The sequence below is a fragment of the Callospermophilus lateralis genome, chromosome 7, assembly GCF_048772815.1.
Source record: "Callospermophilus lateralis isolate mCalLat2 chromosome 7, mCalLat2.hap1, whole genome shotgun sequence".
In the NCBI taxonomy this organism is placed as follows: Eukaryota; Metazoa; Chordata; class Mammalia; order Rodentia; family Sciuridae; genus Callospermophilus; species Callospermophilus lateralis.
In genome coordinates, this window is record NC_135311.1 from 50,133,072 (window position 1) to 50,140,852 (window position 7,781).

Here is a 7,781-nt window from a genome sequence, read left to right on the forward strand (position 1 = left end):
TGGGGCTAGTGAATAACACTCACTGCAGGCATATTATATGCAGTAGTGAATGCATGAAGGAATACAATCATAATATCTCACTACTTCCTATTGTTTTAATATCCAATTATAGTAGTGTTTTAAAAGTTAAATGAAGAAGAAATGCAAATATAAAAGCTCTTACTTTGCCCTGTATGTATGATGACTTCAGTGTGCAAGAAGTTGTGTAATACCTATAAAAACTACTTTTAAAAAAGTTCCCCTAGCATTTGTTAGGCCATACCTTACAATTGATTTCAGCTGTGTAGGATGAAAAACAGACTGAAATATTAGGTATATGTGTTGATTTCAGTGTATGACCCTTTGTTGTTAAGCTATAAAATTAAAACTCTATATTTAACTGACAAGAAACCTTAATTTGTAAAAGATTGTTGGTCTTTCTAGTTATTTGTATTAAGTGGGACTCTTGTAATGCCTCTCCCTATGTGGTTTTACATTATCTTTCCTCGCATATTCCTGCATTGCCTCAACCTACTTGAAGGTTGTATATGTATAATGCATAATTTCACTTCTGGTGTCCGTGAAAGAAATGATAACTTTCAAAAGAAGAGGTTTATGTTGAAAACATCATCATTAAATTGAAATATATAACAGATATCTATGAAATGTTCCTAACATTTGCAAATTTATTAACATACTTCTGAGTCATCTTTGCCTTCAAAAGGAAATCAAGAGAAATTAGAAAAAATGGAGATAAATAATGACCTTATAATACTTCAAAATCTGATATATCTTATCAAATTACAACACTTGACCTAGTCAGTCTTTTTAGTTTTAATCATGCCATTCTCACATGTATCTTATTGTGTGTGTGTGTGTGTGTGTGTGTGTGTATATGTGTATGTGTCAGTTTTAATCATGCTATTCTACTGTAAGTAGCTATTTTTTTGAGGACATTAACACCTAACAAGACTTGTAAGAAAAGAAACGTTAAATCCACATACTTCATGAACATAGGTGCAAAATCCTTAAGAAAATAAACTTTCTAATATGGAAAATAAGATAATAGATCATTACCACATGGAACTTATTCTAGCAAGGCAATTTTTAAATATTGTTTTAGTTGTTCATGGACCTTTATTTTATTTATTTATATGCAGTGCTGAGAATCAAAGCCAGTGCCTTGCACATGCTAGGCAAGCACCTTATCACTGAGCTACAACTCCAGCCCTAGGAATGATTTTTTTAATATTCAACAAACAATTAATCTCGAGCCTATAATCCCAGCAGCTTGAAATGCTGAGTCAGGAGGACCACAAGTGAGGCAGTAAGAAACTCAGTGAGATTCTCTCTCTAATTAAAATACAAAATAGGGCTGGAGATATGGCTCAGTGGTCGAGTGCCCCTGAGTGAAATCCCAGGTAACAAAAACAAACAAACAAACAAAAAAAAACAACAACAAAAACCAATATGATCTAATTTACTATTTTACATCAAAGGAGATGAAAAAAGTATTCAACAAAATTCTTTAAATATTCATTGTAAAAGACAATTTAAGAAGAAAATAGTCTCAACTTGATTAAGGTATTTGTAAAAATTTTATAGTTAATGTCATTCTTAATGGTAAAAAAATTGAATGTTTCTATATTAGGGCTACCATAAACACACACACACACACACACACACACACACACACACTATGTGGCTTCAATGACAGAAATTTGTTGTTGGAAGTTAGAAAGTCTAAAGTTAATGAGACAGCACTGTTGCTTCTTTCTAATGCCAGAGTAGGAAGGATCCTTCGTATGTTCTTCTCCATGACTTATAGATGATGTTCCTCTACCTATGTGGTTTTACATTATCTTTCCTCATGTATAGTATGTGTGCCAAATTTACCCTTTTTACAAGGACAATAGTCATCTTTAACTAGGGACTATTCTAATAACCTAAGTTTAACTGGATCACCTCTGTAAAGACCCTTTCTCCAAATAAGGTCACATTCTGGGGAATTGGGCATTAGGACTCCAACCTGTGAATTTTTGAAGGATACACAACTCAACCCTATTAGTTTCTTTTTTGAGATCAAGAACAAGGTCAGGATGTAAACTACTCAGTAGTTTGTTGGAAGTTCTAGCCAATGCAATAAGGCAAGAAAAGGCATAGATATGAAAAAAAGAAAAAAATGAAAATGTTTTGTTCTCAAATGCCATGATTATGCAGAAAATCCTACAGCATCTCTTTTCTCAGTGATTTTATTTTTTTAAATACATGACAGCGGAATGCATTACAATTCTTATTACACATATAGAACACAATTTTTCATATCTTTGTATATAAAGTATGTTCACGCCAATTCATGTCTTTATACATGTGCTTTTTTTGCATTACAATTCTTATTACACATATATACCACAATTTTTCATGTCTCTGTATATAAAGTAGGTTGACACCGAATTTGTATCTTCATACATGTACTTTGGATAATGATGTCCATCACATTCCATTATTCTTGCTAATCCCCTGCATCGTAAAAATATAATTGTTATAACTAATGAATGAATTTATCAAAGATAGAAGATAAATTCTATATGTAGTAGCATCACTTGGAAAGTGATTTTTTAAAGAAAATACTTATGAAAGGATATAAAACATAAAATAATGGATAACAAATATGACAAATAAGACCCATACAATGAAAAGTATAAAACATGTAGGGGAGGAAGATTGTCAACCTTACTGGTTCTCAAGAAAATAAAAATTAAAGGCTAAATAAGATAACCATTTTGCAATAGAATGACAAAATTAAAATAAAAAACAACAAAAAAACAAAAATGAACAACAAAAAAGGCAATGTCATGTGAATGATGTGTAGCAACTGAATGTCTTAAATTACTAATGGGAGTATTTGCTATCATATTGGCAAAGAGTTTCATAATCTTTATAAGTGTATACACTTAAAATGAATACCCACAATTTTATTTCTAGATATTAAGAAGAGATACAAAATATAATTCTCCGAAAAGTCTTTTTCTTGCTTTTTTCATTGTAGCTTCATTTATTAGAGCCAAAAATAAAAACAACCCAAATGTCCATTAACATGTTAACAGATAAACAAATGATGAGAAGTTCATAAAACAGTATACAGCACAGCCATATAAATGATAATACTACTACAACATAATTTTTTAAAATAAGTGTCACATTGATTCAGCTTTTAGGTAAGTTTCCCTTTTAGAACAACTGATGAGGTTCAAAGACCAAGTACCTCCCTTATAGAATTCTCACTCTGTGTGGCAGTCTGATTTCCCAGGTTCTAGGTACCAAACAATTAGGTTCAACTCCCATTACCTAAAGGTCAATGAAATTATTCAAAGGAGCTAGTCCTAACCACTCCCTACCCCTTGCTTGCCCATTCTGTCCTATAGAAACCATAATAAAAGTGCTTGCCCATATTTCCCTCTATACTTCTGCCTGATATTTTTGTGTTCCATCCTAGTACTTCCCCTGAGGAGTTTTGTATGGTATATTGTTTCTCCCTAGGATCCATAAGCATAACAAGCTCTTAAACTCCAGTTTCTTTCTCTTGATCTGTATCTGCCCTCATCATACTTCACCCAAGAAAATATATTTTAAAACACTGATAAACACAAAAAAACATACTTAAATTCATTTCCTATGGATGCTGTAACAAATAAACATACTCTTAGTGGCTTAAAACAACAGGAACATATTCTGTTACAGTTCAAGATGCCAGAAGTCCAAATCAGGGAGTCAGTGAGGCAATCCTCCTTTCAGAGGCTCCAAGCAAAATTCAATCTTATTTCTTCCAGTTTTTGGTGGCTGCTGGGATTCCATGAGTTGGGACCACATCACTCCAGTCTCTGCATCTTTAGTTTTCTGTATGTCAAATCTCTCTCTCCTTCCCTCTATTAGGATAAATGTCATAGCATTTAGATCCATTGTGAATAATCTAAGATACTCAACCCATCTCAAAATCATTAATATAATCTCATCTGCAAAGACCTTTCTTCTAAACAGGTAATGTTCAGAAGTTCTAGAAAATAGGGCTTGATGTCCTTTTAAAAATTTTAATAGATTTTATTTTTATGAACACTTTTAGATTCATAGCAAACATGAATGTATAGTACACAGTTTCAATATATCCTCAATGTAACCCCACAATTCCACCCCCACTATCAACTGCACCAGAGTGGAACATTACTACAATTGATGAATATATGTTGACATACATTTATCACCAAAAGTTTACATTATGGTGAATGATTGGTATTGAACATTTTATATTTTGACAAATGAACTATGATATGTATTCACTTTTAAAGTATATAGAATGGTTTCACTACTTTATAAATCCTCCATATTCTACCTATTCATCCCTCTCCTACCCTTAACCTCTGGTGATCACTGATATTCTTACTTTGTTTGCACTTTTGTTTTCAAGGAATGTCATATATTTGTAATCATACAGCATGCACTTTTTTTTAAAAAAATTTTATTCATTTGGTATCATGCATTTACATTTACTTTATAACTTTTCAGCTCATTCTTCTTAGTGCTAAAAAATTATATATACACACATAAGCATACATACATCCCTCAGTTTATCCATTCACCTTCTGAAGGACATATTGCTGCTTCCTAGTCTGGGCACTTATAAATAAAGATGTCATAGACATTGGTTTGTGGGTTTTGTGTGAGCATAAGTTTTGGCTCGTGTTGGTAAATACCAAAGTATCATGTTTTTTGGATTACATGGTGAGAGAATGTTTAGTTTTAGTTCTAACATTTTACACTGATACAAGCAAATAGTTGCTGTCAAAATTTTGGATTTTCAGCATTCTAATAAATCTGTAGTAGTTTCTTGTTGTTTTAATTTGCAATTCTCAATGAAATATGATATCAAATAAACTTACAATCAATGTATCTTTTCATAAACTATCTGTTAAAATATTTTGCCCAGTATTTAATTGGATTGTCCATTTCTCATTGCTGAGTTTCAAGGGTTCTTTGTACACTTTGGATAACAGTCCTTTATCAAATGTCATTTGCACACATTTTCTCATAGTCTGTGGCTTGTATCTTGATAGCATCTTTAACAGAATGGATGTTCTGAATTTTAATTAAGTCCAGGTGATTAATTATTTTTTCATGAATTATGCCTTTGGTGTTGTATTTAAAAAGTGATGACCACATCCAAGCCTACTCAGATTTTCTCCTGTTATTTTCTGAGTATTTCATGCTTTTGCCTTTTATACTTACATTTGTGGTCCATTTTGAGTTATTTTTTTGTGAAACAGGAAAAGTCTGTGTCTCAATTTTTTTTTTAATTTAGATGTTCACTTGTTCTAGCACCATTTGTTGGGAAGTTTATCTTTTCCCACTGTATTTCCTTTGTTCTTTTGTCAAAGATCAGATGGCTATATTTATGTGGGCTTATTTTTGAGTTCTCTATTTTGTTTCATTGAACTACTATCTTTTTTTTTTTTTTATTATTGACCTTGGCAAAGGATCTAAGAGTTTTCTTTGGACTTTAAAAATCTCTATGGTGTGACTTTTGTTGAAAAAATAGAAACAAAGTACATAATTTCCACTATGATGAAATGTAAAAAGAGATTTATAAAAATATTATGAAAGAAAAAAAGAGTATAAAAAGAAGAATAAATTTGATAGTAAGTGGATTTAAACACAAATGTATTAATTACTTTCAGTGTAAATGGACTAAATGTTTCTGTTAAAAGAAAAGCATTTTCACACATGATGTTAAAAGTAGGGATAGAAAAAGAAATAAAGTTAAAAAACCAGAACAAAATAATCTATGAATAGTCTAACAAAATAAAAGCTAGTATATCTTTGTTAGTATTGAAAATATTAGCTTTAAGGCCAAGTAAGCACAAAAGATAAAAACAGTTATTTTTAATAATAAAATATTTGACTCTGTATATTATCTATTCAAATTATAACTCACCTTATAATTCATGTTTAAAATAGATAAGGCTAAAAAATAGTAAGAAATAGTAGCTCACAATTAAATTGGGAGATATTTAACATACCAACCTCAAGAGTTGTTAAAACAATAGATTTGAATAGCATTTAATTAACCTAATCCAATGGAAAGATAGAGAAAATATTCTTTTGACTATTGTGTACATCTGGGCTCAGAAAGTGAGTCTTTATAAGGTCAAAATAGAACAGAATGTGTTAACTGTAGTAATATCACGTTTGCTCTTTAATGATTGTAACTTCAATATTATGAAAATGTTATTATTTAATTTTATTTAAAATTATTATTACAGTTGGTTCCTTACAAAGGTACCACTTTAATAATATTATTAATATATTATTAAAGTTGGTTTCTTACAAAGGTACCACTCTGTGGTCTCTCTAGTGTTGTTGTAATATATCATAGCATATTTATTATATTCTAATCTGAAATTGTTGTTATGAAGCATCTAACTTTTGCCTTTCTATTGAATTAAAATTTTTAAATTTTTTAAAAATACCTTCATTTTATTTATTTATTTTTATGTGGTACTGAGAATCGAACCCAGGACCTCGGATGTGCTAGGTGAGCATCTACTGTTGAGCCACAACCCCAGCCCCAAATTATTTTTTAATTTAATTTGTACTTCCCACATTATCAGAAAAATTGGGCCTCTTTTATACATTTGGCAACTTGGGTTTTCATTTAAGATTCCTTGTTCCTTTTTCTGCCATTTTTGTTTTTAGATTTGTCTTCTTCCTATTGAGAATTTGGAATTCTTGTATTCTTGTTATTTCTTGTTTTATATTGCAGATATATTTTTCACCTGTTCATCACTTGTTTTTGAATAATTTTTGTAGTGTAAATTTAAGTAATCTTGAATTTTGGTAATAAATAGGGAGTGCCAAAAGTATGCTGGCATTATTATTTGGTTTAACTATTAACATGCAAAAAGGTTTTATTACTCTTTAAATTGTTTATTGTTATACTATATGTCACTTGTATCATTCTTAAATCACATCAATAAAATAAAATTTTAATTAGATAAGTGGTTCTATGTGACCAAAAAGTACAAATTATGAAATTAAATTTAAAAATAAACAAGTAAGACAACAATATATTAATTTTATATTGAAGTTTTTTTATATAATTCTCAGAAATTTCACTGGTTACTTAAAAATGAAAGTCTGGAAAATACGGAAGTAATTATTCCAATAGTGTCTTTGATTGTTAACATTTTCTGATTCTATGATTTATTCTTCCCTTAAATTTTCATATCCCATGAAAAAAGAAATGTATAGAATATCTTATGAATTAAAAAGTTTACAGGAATCTAGTGGATGTATCAGTCAAAAGGCTATGCTGTAGTAAGAAAGACTCAAAATTTTTCAGTGGCTTCAAATACCAAGTTTGTTTTTCATTTTCATCTAAGATCAGCAAGGGAATTCTTATTAGTCCTTTGCAATGGCAATAAAATCTTTATTTTGACATATATTTTAACAATTTAGGAGGCCCCTAAGTAAACATTATTTTTTTTCTTGCATTTCATTGCAAAAGCAAATTACCTGGACTTCCTCAAATTCAAACAGGTGTATATTTCACCTGCAGGGAGACACACCAATTATTGTGAACTGTCTGTGAGTGTGAATTTATAATTGAAAACTACCAGAAAGAAATAATTCCATTTGAGTTAACACTTGAAAAGCAAGAAATGTATGAAGAACCCTTACCACTTCCACAGTCTTCTAAAAATATTATTAACTAAACAGAACTTTATATATTCCAAAATATGTTCACTAAC